The sequence below is a fragment of the Pseudophryne corroboree genome, chromosome 2 (genome assembly GCF_028390025.1).
Source record: "Pseudophryne corroboree isolate aPseCor3 chromosome 2, aPseCor3.hap2, whole genome shotgun sequence".
In the NCBI taxonomy this organism is placed as follows: Eukaryota; Metazoa; Chordata; class Amphibia; order Anura; family Myobatrachidae; genus Pseudophryne; species Pseudophryne corroboree.
Genome location: NC_086445.1, coordinates 85667394 through 85680590, shown reverse-complemented (window position 1 = coordinate 85680590; position 13197 = coordinate 85667394).

Genomic DNA, 13197 nt, shown 5'->3' with positions numbered 1-13197 from the left:
AACTGATCGCAGATGCCGAGTACGTCTGAAGCTACTCTGAAACTGCTAAGTAGTTTGTAATCGCAATATTGCGAATACATCGGTCGCAATTTTAAGAAGCTAAGATACACTCCCAGTAGGCGTAGGCTTAGCGTGTGTAACTCTGCTAAAATCGCCTTGCGACCGATCAACTCGGAATGACCCCCCATAGTGTAGTATTTTAAACACAGACGAATTTATTTGATTATAAAATACATAAAAGTGTTCTTATTCAATTTAAAAGTGACAGCTTCACTTTATGATAAAAATGGAACCGTACCGTGTCGAGCTCCCAGCATGGAGCAATGAAAAGAGTAAAAATGGAAGGTTCCGGAATGTCTCCCTCCTCCCTTCACGCAAACTGCTGGCTATTGGACCTGGCAAGGTTCTCCTATTTTTCTGAATGCAGGTAAATGGATCACTGGGTGCATCCAACGCGTTTCGAGTTGTCTTTAACTCTTCCTCAGGGCAGAATGATCCATACCTGCATATGTTCCCTTTTTATACTAACATTAACCCGGAAGTGAAATCACACTTCCTGTTGGTTCATACTGGATGGTTATTTAAAATTTCCTTTCCTTTAACATATCTTAATCCTTCATACCTACAGAAGATAAGAACTGGTGCTATTGTTATAAAATATTGTAAAACAAAAATATCAATGACATCATATTACAATATACTTTCTGTGTGTTAAAAATTCAATCATGTGATCTATACAGACTTTGTTATCCACAGAGCGGTTATTACATTAACCACTTATTGAGTGGTATGCCCACCAACTTTACAGTTAAAAAAAGGAGAAAACAATTCATCTGTTTATTTTAATTCTTGTTTGGAGCGCTATGCGTTCCATTCACGGCCGTACCCGGAAGTGTCCTGCGTTCCACCGCTGGAGACGTACACGGACCTCCGGGGGCGGCACTATGCGTTCCATTCACGGCCGCACCCGGAAGTGCCCTGCGTTCCACCGCCAGAGACACACACGGACTTCCGGGTGCGGCATGGTCCATTTTGCTTGTCTGTGCACCACCTATATGCGTTCCAGGAATGCAAGATAACTTCCTGTTTGCTATGATAACTTCCTGGTGCAGCGGCCATTGAAAATATATAAGTGCAAATGCATAAACATATATCAAAAATACGTACTTAGGGTAGGAATATATAAATGAACTGAACCTGTGGGCATATTTACCTTACATAAAAATAACAATAAAAAACAATCTCCAAGTTAAAATTTGTATACATATATAAAACCTAGATCTACTATAAGATGCCTTAATTTGCAGTCTGCACCTTTATCATGAGAGGTTATATTAAAGGAACCATTTTATTTCGAATTCTTTGTTTAGTCCTTCAGGGGCAATTGTTTTTAAATTAAAAATCTATTTCATTTCGGCCTTCGCCAGTAAACTATCCGAATCCCTATCCTTCCAATTAATTTTTACATGTTGAATTCCTATAAATTGTTTAATTGCGTTCACTTTACAGTGATGTTTGAGTTTAAAGTGGTTAGATAAATTATGTGTTTCTAACCCCTTCATAATATTCCTCACATGCTCTCCCATGCGTGTTTTCAATGCTCGGGATGTACGTCCTATGTAAAATAGCCCACATTCACACTCAATAAGATAAATAACATTATTGGTGTGACACGTTATAAAATTCCTGATTTTATATTCTTTATCATTTACTTTAAAACTCGATATCTTAGATTTATTAGCTTTAACCGTCTTGCACATCATGCAACTTCCACATCGATAGAAGCCTTCTGATCTTATCGGATTATTTTGTTGAAATGGTAGTGAGCTTTTTACCAACTTAGTTCTTAAATTATGTGATTTCCTATAAATAAACTTAGGAACATCAGGAATTATATCCTTTAATATTGGGTCCTTTTTAAGGACACACCAATGGCTTTTAATAATTGACTCAATTTTTTTGTGATCTGCTCCAAACGTGGTAATGAAGGCAACATTGAAGTTGTCTTCTTTTTTAGCAGGTGTTTTACTTTTATATAATAAATCTCTTCTATTGTTTTTTGTTACTTCTTCATAAACCTTCTTCAGTTCTTGCTCCGTATACCCTTGTGAACGAAAGTTATTTAACATCGCTTCACTCTGTTTCTCACATTCTGCCGGATCATTACAATTCCTTTTTATTCATATCAGCTGACTTTTTGGGATTCCTTTCGTCCAATTTCGATGATGCTGACTTCGTTTACTAATGTACTGTTGGGAATCTGTTTGATATACCTTTTTTGTAAAGATTGTTTTCTACTTTGTAGAGAGTTAAATCTAAAAAGTTAACTTCTTCTCGACTCTTATCGAAAGTCAAGTTGATGCCAGCACTAGTCATATTTAGTTCATTACAGAAAGATATTAAATCTTCCTCAGAACCCTCCCATAAAAATATGATGTCATCAATAAATCTCTGCCAGAGGACCAAGTTCGACGCCTCAGCTACACTCCCCCACACATGGGTATTTTCCCAATGTGCCATGAAGAGGTTAGCGTAGCTAGGCGCAAACTTGGTCCCCATGGCGGTTCCCACTAGCTGAAGATAATAATTTCCTTCGAAAAAGAAGTAGTTGTTTTTTAAAATGAATGTGATTCCTTCTGTAATAAATTCTCTCGTCTTAGTTGGTGTGTTTGATTCATTTAAAAACCAATCAACAGCCTCTATGCCTTTCTCGTGCTCTATACCTGTATAGAGTGATGTCACGTCTGCAGTTGTTATAATTGTGGAGTCACTGACCGTGATGTTTTCTAATTTGTTGATGATGTCCACAGTATCCTTTATAAAGGATTTATTTCTAATCACTAAGGGTTGTAAAAAACAATCTATCATTTCAGATAGATTGCTTGTGAGGCTTCCAACCCCGGCTATGATAGGTCTACCCGGGGGAGCTAATGGGTCTTTGTGCACCTTTGGCAGAATGTAAATACTCGGGGGTTTTGGATGTTCAATCAGGAGAAAATCAAACTCCTGTTTAGTGATGGCTCCACTATCAAGATGTTTTTTTAGGAAATTATGAAAATCTGTTTTAATGCGATTGGTGGGATCTGATTTAAATTTTTTATAGGTTGTTCCATCTTCTAGCTGTCGTTGAATCTCTTTTATATAGTAATCCTTACTCATCACAACCACCGCTCCCCCCTTATAACAGGGTTTGATGACTACATCTTCATTCCTGGATAAGTTTTTCAATGCTTGTTTTTCCTTTCTAGTTAGATTACTCTTTCCTTGTTTTGTTTTCAGATTTTTAAAATCTTCCTCCACCAATTTATTAAATACACTAATATAATTCCCTTTCATGTGTGCCGGTTAAAATGATGACTTTTTCCGGAATGTTGTTTTATCTTCTTCATTCCCTGATGTGTTGTCTTGTGTTGCTGATAAATCTTCCTTTGACTTACATTTTTTTTAATGTGATCTTCCTTATAAATTTTTTGGTATCAACAAATAATGAAAAGGGATCTGTATTAGAGGTAGGTGCATACTTTAATCCTTTTTCTAATACCCTCCGTTCTGGAATGGTGAGTGTTTTATTGGCAATATTGAAGATTTTACATTTTTTTGGGGAAATATGTTCAGGGTGTTTGCCTTTTTTAGTCACCTTGGATTTTTTTGGCTGTTTTTTACCCCCCCCTCCCTGAGAGAATTTATTACAGAAGGAATCACATTCATTTTAAGAAACAACTACTTCTTTTTCGAAGGAAATTATTATCTTCAGCTAGTGGGAACCGCCATGGGGACCAAGTTCACGCCTAGCTATGCTAACCCCTTCATGGCAAATTGGGAAAATACCCATGTGTGGGGGAGTGTAGCTGAGGCGTCGAACTTGGTCCTCTGGCAGAGATTTATTGATGACATCATATTTTTATGAGAGGGTTCTGAGGAAGATTTAATATCTTTCTGTAATGAACTAAATATGACTAGTGCTGGCATCAACTTGACTTTCGATAAGAGTCGAGAAGAAGTTAACTTTTTAGATTTAACTATCTACAAAGTAGAAAATAATCTTTACACCAAAGGGTATATCAAACCAACAGATTCCCAACAGTACATTAGTAAACGAAGTCAGCATCATCCAAATTGGACAAAAGGAATCCCAAAAATTCAGCTGATACGAATAAAAAGGAATTGTAATGATCCGGCAGAATGTGAGAAACAGAGTGAAGCGATGTTAAATAACTTTCGTTCACAAGGGTATACGGAGCAAGAACTGAAGAAGGTTTATGAAGAAGTAACAAAAATCAATAGAAGAGATTTATTATATAAAAGTAAAACACCTGCTAAAAAAGAAGACAACTTCAATGTTGCCTTCATAACCACGTTTGGAGCAGATCACAAAAAAATTGAGTCAATTATTAAAAGCCATTGGTGTGCCCTTAAAAAGGACCCAATATTAAAGGATATAATTCCTGATGTTCCTAAGTTTATTTATAGGAAATCACATAATTTAAGAACTAAGTTGGTAAAAAGCTCAGTACCATTTCAACAAAATAATCCGATAAGATCAGAAGGCTTCTATCGATGTAGAAGTTGCATGATGTGCAAGACGGTTAAAGCTAATAAATCTAAGATATCGAGTTTTAAAGTAAACGATAAAGAATATAAAATCAGGAATTTTATAACGTGTCACACCAATAATGTTATTTATCTTATTGAGTGTGAATGTGGGCTATTTTACATAGGACGTACATCCCGAGCATTGAAAACATGCATGGGAGAGCATGTGAGGAATATTATGAAGGGGTTAGAAACACATAATTTATCTAACCACTTTAAACTCAAACATCACTGTAAAGTGAACGCAATTAAACAATTTATAGGAATTCAACATGTAAAAATTAATTGGAAGGATAGGGATTCGGATAGTTTACTGGCGAAGGCCGAAATGAAATGGATTTTTAATTTAAAAACAATTGCCCCTGAAGGACTAAACAAAGAATTCGAAATAAAATGGTTCCTTTAATATAACCTCTCATGATAAAGGTGCAGACTGCAAATTAAGGCATCTTATAGTAGATCTAGGTTTTATATATGTATACAAATTTTAACTTGGAGATTGTTTTTTATTGTTATTTTTATGTAAGGTAAATATGCCCACAGGTTCAGTTCATTTATATATTCATACCCTAAGTACGTATTTTTGATATATGTTTATGCATTTGCACTTATATATTTTCAATGGCCGCTGCACCAGGAAGTTATCATAGCCAACAGGAAGTTATCTTGCATTCCTGGAACGCATATAGGTGGTGCACAGACAAGCAAAATGGACCACGCCGCTCCCGGAAGTCCGTGTGCGTCTCTGGCGGTGGAACGCAGGGCACTTCCGGGTGCGGCCGTGAATGGAACGCATAGTTCCGCCCCCGCAGGTCCGTGTGCGTCTCCAGCGGTGGAACGCAGGACACTTCCGGGTACGGCCGTGAATGGAATGCATAGCGCTCCAAATAAGAATTAAAATAAACAGATGAATTGTTTTCTCCTTTTTTTAACTGTAAAGTTGGTGGGCATACCACTCAATAAGTGGTTAATGTAATAACCGCTCTGTGGATAACAAAGTCTGTATAGATCACATGATTGAATTTTTAACACACAGGAAGTATATTGTAATATGATGTCATTGATATTTTTGATTTACAATATTTTATAACAATAGCACCAGTTCTTATCTTCTGTAGGTATGAAGGATTAAGATATGTTAAAGGAAAGGAAATTTTAAATAACCATCCAGTATGAACCAACAGGAAGTGTGATTTCACTTCCGGGTTAATGTTAGTATAAAAAGGGAACATATGCAGGTATGGATCATTCTGCCCTGAGGAAGAGTTAAAGACAACGCGAAACGCGTTGGCGGCACCCAGTGACCATTTACCTGCATTCAGAAAAATAGGAGAACCTTGCCAGGTCCAGTAGCCAGCAGTTTGCGTGAAGGGAGGAATTCCGGAACCTTCCATTTTTACTCTTTTCATTGCTCCATGCTGGGAGCTCGACACGGTACGGTTCCATTTTTATCATAAAGTGAAGCTGTCACTTTTAAATTGAATAAGAACACTTTTATGTATTTTATAATCGAATAAATTTGTCTGTGTTTAAAATACTACACTATATACGTTATTCTCTTTTTTATGAACAACATCTTCTTATAAGGAAATTTTGAAGTATTTCAAAATTGGAGAAGAATTAACATCTAGAAGGAGGAACACTGCAAGTGAGATACAAGATTCAACTTTGGGACTATTGATTAAGAATAGAACGTGACTTTTTCTTAGAAGGTGGTAGCGCCTAAGGTGTATTCAATACCAGTTGTGTTCCACTAGCTTTTTCGGTGATTGGGAGTCACCTGAATACGTCTGGGCTGCTCTGTTTCCACTAAGCACTATTTTCTGTTCCGCTCACATATTTTCTGCATACAGGACAGGATCACAGAGTTCCTTTATTTTTACAGCACCCCTATATTTTTACAGCATACAGGACAGAGCCACAGCGTTCCTTTATTTTTACAGCACCCCTATATTTTTACAGCATACAGGACAGGGCCACAGCATTCCTTTTATTTTTACAGCACCCCTATATTTTTATAGCATACAGGACAGGGCCACAGCGTTCCTTTATTTTTACAGCACCCGACAGGGCCATAGCATTCATTTATTTTTACAGCACCCCTATATTTTTAAAGCACACAGGACAGTGCCCATTTATTTTTACAGCACACAGGACAGTGACCCTAACAGCACAGGAGAGCACCTCTGTACAGCACAGGGCAGCAGCACCCCTGTACAGAACCCCTAAAAGCACAGGACACCACAGGACAGCACCCCAGAACAGCAACACCAGTGTACAGCACAGGACACCCCAGGACAGCACCCCAAACATCACAGGACAGCACCCCTGTACAGAACAGGACAGCAACACCCCTGTACAGCACTCCAAGCAGCTCAGGACAGCACCCCTGTACAGCACCCTTAACAGCGCAGGACACCACAGGACGGCATGCCAGAACAGCACCCTTGTACAGAACAGGACAGCAACACCCCTGTACAGCACTCCTAACAGCACAGGACACTCCAGGACAGCACCCTCCTGTACAGCACTCCAGGACAGCACCCCTGTACAGCACAGGACAACACAGGACAGCACCCCTGTACAGCACAGGACAGCAACACCCCTGTACAGCACCCCAAACAGCACAGGACACCCCAGGACAGCAACCCTTTACAGCAGCCCTAACAGCACAGGACACAACAGGATAGCACCCCTGTACTGCACCCCTAACAGCACACAGACAAGAGAGACAGAGGTCTGTCTCCTTTACTCTCTAAGTCTTGAGTGAAAATGGCAGCGACACGTGGCTCCTTATATGGAATCCAGAACCCGTGAGAATCCGACAGCGGGATGATGAAGTTTTGCCTCGTTCTGGGATCCGAGTCTGGTTGGAAGTCCCGAGCCAGACTCAGATCCAGGCTTGGATCCTGAAGTCCAGGGGGGTGCGGATCTCGGAGATCCGAACCCGCTCATCCCTACTTACAGTGTGTGCAATACTATACCCAGCATAACCCTCTACGCTTCTGGCTGCAACTGCATATCCTGCATCCTGTACCTGCTGAATATTGCATTAACCATGGGTTATTCTGACCTGCTTTCTACAGGTTGATAAACCATTCCTTGGTAAAGTTTATCTACTGTCCTATGTGGACTAATCTCCATCACTCACCTCTGACCACTACCACCATCTTAGGATCTGCCAAGAAATTAAATAGATCTCAATAAACATTAGAAATGTATGGTACGGGTCTACAGAAATCCAAAATCAGCTGAATTTTGGGGATCTGAACCTTACAATAAGTCACCAAGCACATGTTAATAGAAACTTAATCATATCCAGTTCTGTCAAGAAATAGGAACATAAAAATACAATTGAATGTACTATATTTCCAGCATTTTCATGGAGTAACTTGTATTTTATATTTAGCATTAATTTTATAAAAATTACAAGTATTTTGTCTGCCTTTCAAGCAGCAAAATCCAATACTGATAAAGTAATTGCCTGCCGTTCCTTGTGTAAAGTGCCTGTTTTAAAGTACATTTTGTCATTCTCTGTAAATAAACTAAAACTATTTCAATCAATTTAAGTTCCTCTGTTCTCTTCGTCACTTAGTTCTAACACATTTCCTTAATTGAAATACAAAGTAGTAGTAGTATAGTACAGAGAACGGTATTTTGCAATAAGAAAAATTTGGTTTAAAAGCAAAAACAACATTTTGATACCAGATATACTAAATGTACAAATCTAAAAAAAAAAAAAAAAAAAAGGAAAAGAGAATTATTGCCTGGTTTAAATTACTTCTTTTTACAATGAAATTGAAACTGTCTATTGAAGTATTTGCAACAAACACATTTTTCCAATAACGTTTGTTCAGTGCTATCTGGATACTTTTTTTATTCATAGAGGATGGTTAAATATACTGCATTAAAATAATGTATTTCCATTATATTTTGATCTATGTTCAGTACTACCCAGGAGCATACAGTACAGTGCAGTTTTTCATATGAAGAGACATGTAAATGAGCACACTTCATTACTAGCTCAAATCAATACTGCCATCTTGTTCCACTGTCTACAAACAGCAGCGGCAGCCATCTTGGTTTGAGAACAAATGTTGTCACTGATGTTCATAGGCAGGTTAAAAAAATGTTTAAGAAAGCTATTGCAGTGTCATTCATATAACAGGATGCGGTTAAGATACCGTCTGTGAGGATCCCGGCAGTCAGAATACAGACGCCAGAATACCAACACCCATCAGAATGCCGAAGCCGGAATCCAGACAGGGTCAAGAAACCGACTCCGGAATACCAACAGCCAGCATCCCGGCCATAAGTATATAGCAGCTAGGCTAGTGTTAGGGCCGGGTGGGGGGATAGGGCAAAGCGCAGTAAGAATGGGCGGTAGGGTTAGGCTGCAGGAAGCGAGGGTTAGGGGATAGGGGATAGCATAGTTATGGTAACTCTCCTCTGTCAGGATTTTAAACATCGATATGCCGACGTCGGTATTGTGACCGCCGGAATCCCATCCCAAGACAATGCAGGACAAGTGCTGTAAATGGTATAATCATTTCTGCATCAGCAGTCATGACACTGAAATAAGCATCGGGATGGCATAAACCGAGGGTTAGGTGCCATTGTAAGTAGAGATGTGTGGGCTTGGTTCTCAAAAAAACAAGTCCGCCCAAACTTTGAGTTTTTGAGTATATCTGAGCTGTGGCTCTAGTTTTCTTGCCAGGCTTGGATTCCAAAACAAGGCAAAATCTTCTTTCCAGCATCAGAACTCACGTGTTGGATTTAATATAAGTAACTCCCATGGTAATATGAGCCCCATTTCACACAGGACGCCGGATGGAGAGCGCACACTAGACTGCCAGGGTAGAAATTCATATATCAATACTTTATACTGGTGCACACTAGAGATGAGCGGGTTCGGTTCCTCGGAATCCGAACCCGCCCGAACTTCAGCTTTTTTCTCACGGGTCCGAGCGACTCGGATCCTCCCGCCTTGCTCGGTTAACCCGAGCGCGCCCGAACGTCATCATCCCGCTGTCGGATTCTCGCGAGACTCGGATTCTATATAAGGAGCCGCGCGTCGCCGCCATTTTCACACGTGCATTGAGATTGATAGGGAGAGGACGTGGCTGGCGTCCTCTCCGTTTATAGAGAAGAGACTAGAGTAGAGAGAGACACAGTGTTTAGTAATTTTGGGGAGCATTAGGAGTACTACTACTTGCTGAAGTGATAGTGTGACTGTGTATATCTGACTTGTGGGGGAGACAGTGGGGAGCAGTTAGAGTCTGAGAGCAGGAGTACATATTTTAACGTACAGTGCACACTTTTGCTGCCAGAGTGCCACACTGCCATTGTGACCACACTGACCACCAGTATATTGTGATTGTCTGCTTAGGAGTACTACTTGCAAGTTGCTGATAGTGTGACCAGTGACCTGACCACCAGTTTAATTAATCACCACCAGTTTAATATATATATATAATTGTATATATATATATAATTGTAATATACCACCTACCCGTGTTTTTTTCTTTTTCTTTCTTCTTGATACATACTATAGTAGCTTACTGTAGCAGTCTGCGGTGCTGAGCTGACAGTGTCCAGCAGGTCCGTCATCAGTCATTACATAATAAATATATATACCTGTCCGGCTGCAGTACTAGTGATATTATATATATATATATTAATTTCATCTCATTATCATCCAGTCTATATTAGCAGCAGACACAGTACGGTAGTCCACGGCTGTAGCTACCTCTGTGTCGGCAGTCGCTCGTCCATCCATAATTGTATACCACCTACCCGTGTTTTTTTTTTCTTTCTTCTTGATACATACTACTATAGTAGCTTACTGTAGCAGTCTGCGGTGCTGAGCTGACAGTGTCTAGCAGGTCCATCATCAGTCATTACATAATAAATATATATACCTGTCCGGCTGCAGTACTAGTGATATTATATATATATATATATATATATTAATTTCATCTCATTATCATCCAGTCTATATTAGCAGCAGACACAGTACGGTAGTCCACGGCTGTAGCTACCTCTGTGTCGGCAGTCGCTCGTCCATCCATAATTGTATACCACCTACCCGTGGTTTTTTTTTTTCTTTCTTCTTGATACATACTACTATAGTAGCTTACTGTAGCAGTCTGCGGTGCTGAGCTGACAGTGTCCAGCAGGTCCATCATCAGTCATTACATAATAAATATATATACCTGTCCGGCTGCAGTACTAGTGATATTATATATATATATATATATATATATATATTAATTTCATCTCATTATCATCCAGTCTATATTAGCAGCAGACACAGTACGGTAGTCCACGGCTGTAGCTACCTCTGTGTCGGCAGTCGCTCGTCCATCCATAAGTATACTAGTATCCATCCATCTCCAGTGTTTACCTGAGGTGCCTTTTAGTTGTGCCTATTAAAATATGGAGAACAAAAATGTTGAGGTTCCAAAAATAGGGAAAGATCAAGATCCACTTCCACCTCGTGCTGAAGCTGCTGCCACTAGTCATGGCCGAGACGATGAAATGCCATCAACGTCGTCTGCCAAGGCCGATGCCCAATGTCTTAGTACAGAGCATGTAAAATCCAAAACACCAAATATCAGTAAAAAAAGGACTCCAAAATCTAAAATAAAATTGTCGAAGGAGAAGCGTAAACTTGCCAATATGCCATTTACCACACGGAGTGGCAAGGAACGGCTGAGGCCCTGGCCTATGTTCATGGCTAGTGGTTCAGCTTCACATGAGGATGGAAGCACTCAGCCTCTCGCTAGAAAAATGAAACGACTCAAGCTGGCAAAAGCACAGCAAAGAACTGTGCGTTCTTCGAAATCCCAAATCCACAAGGAGAGTCCAATTGTGTTGTTTGCGATGCCTGACCTTCCCAACACAGGACGTGAAGAGCATGCGCCTTCCACCATTTGCACGCCCCCTGCAAGTGCTGGAAGGAGCACCCGCAGTCCAGTTCCTGATAGTCAGATTGAAGATGTCAGTGTTGAAGTACACCAGGATGAGGAGGATATGGGTGTTGCTGGCGCTGGGGAGGAAATTGACCAGGAGGATTCTGATGGTGAGGTGGTTTGTTTAAGTCAGGCACCCAGGGAGACACCTGTTGTCCGTGGGAGGAATATGGCCATTGACATGCCTGGTGAAAATACCCAAAAAATCAGCTCTTCGGTGTGGAAGTATTTCAACAGAAATGCGGACAACATTTGTCAAGCCGTGTGTTGCCTTTGTCAAGCTGTAATAAGTAGGGATAAGGACGTTAACCACCTCGGAACATCCTCCCTTATACGTCACCTGCAGCGCATTCATCATAAGTCAGTGACAAGTTCAAAAACTTTGGGCGACAGCGGAAGCAGTCCACTGACCAGTAAATCCCTTCCTCTTGTAACTAAGCTCACGCAAACCACCCCACCAACTCCCTCAGTGTCAATTTCCTCCTTCCCCAGGAATGCCAATAGTCCTGCAGGCCATGTCACTGGCAATTCTGACGAGTCCTCTCCTGCCTGGGATTCCTCCGATGCATCCTTGCGTGTAACGCCTACTGCTGCTGGCGCTGCTGTTGTTGCTGCTGGGAGTCGATGGTCATCCCAGAGGGGAAGTCGTAAGCCCACTTTTACTACTTCCACCAAGCAATTGACTGTCCAACAGTCCTTTGCGAGGAAGATGAAATATCACAGCAGTCATCCTGTTGCAAAGCGGATAACTGAGGCCTTGACAACTATGTTGGGGTTAGACGTGCGTCCGGTATCTGCCGTTAGTTCACAGGGAACTAGACAATTTCTTGAGGTAGTGTGCCCCCGTTACCAAATACCATCTAGGTTCCACTTCTCTAGGCAGGCGATACCGAGAATGTACACGGACGTCAGAAAAAGACTCACCAGTGTCCTAAAAAATGCAGTTGTACCCAATGTCCACTTAACCACGGACATGTGGACAAGTGGAGCAGGGCAGGGTCAGGACTATATGACTGTGACAGCCCACTGGGTAGATGTATGGACTCCCGCCGCAAGAACAGCAGCGGCGGCACCAGTAGCAGCATCTCGCAAACGCCTACTCTTTCCTAGGCAGGCTACGCTTTGTATCACCGGTTTCCAGAATACGCACACAGCTGAAAACCTCTTACGGCAACTGAGGAAGATCATCGCGGAATGGCTTACCCCAATTGGACTCTCCTGTGGATTTGTGGCATCGGACAACGCCAGCAATATTGTGTGTGCATTAAATATGGGCAAATTCCAGCACGTCCCATGTTTTGCACATACCTTGAATTTGGTGGTGCAGAATTTTTTTAAAAACGACAGGGGCGTGCAAGAGATGCTGTCGGTGGCCAGAAGAATTGCGGGACACTTTCGGCGTACAGGCACCACGTACAGAAGACTGGAGCAACACCAAAAACGCCTGAACCTGCCCTGCCATCATCTGAAGCAAGAAGTGGTAACGAGGTGGAATTCAACCCTATATATGCTTCAGAGGTTGGAGGAGCAGCAAAAGGCCATTCAAGCCTATACAATTCAGCACGATATAGGAGGTGGAATGCACCTGTCTCAAGCGCAGTGGAGAATGATTTCAACGTTGTGCAAGGTT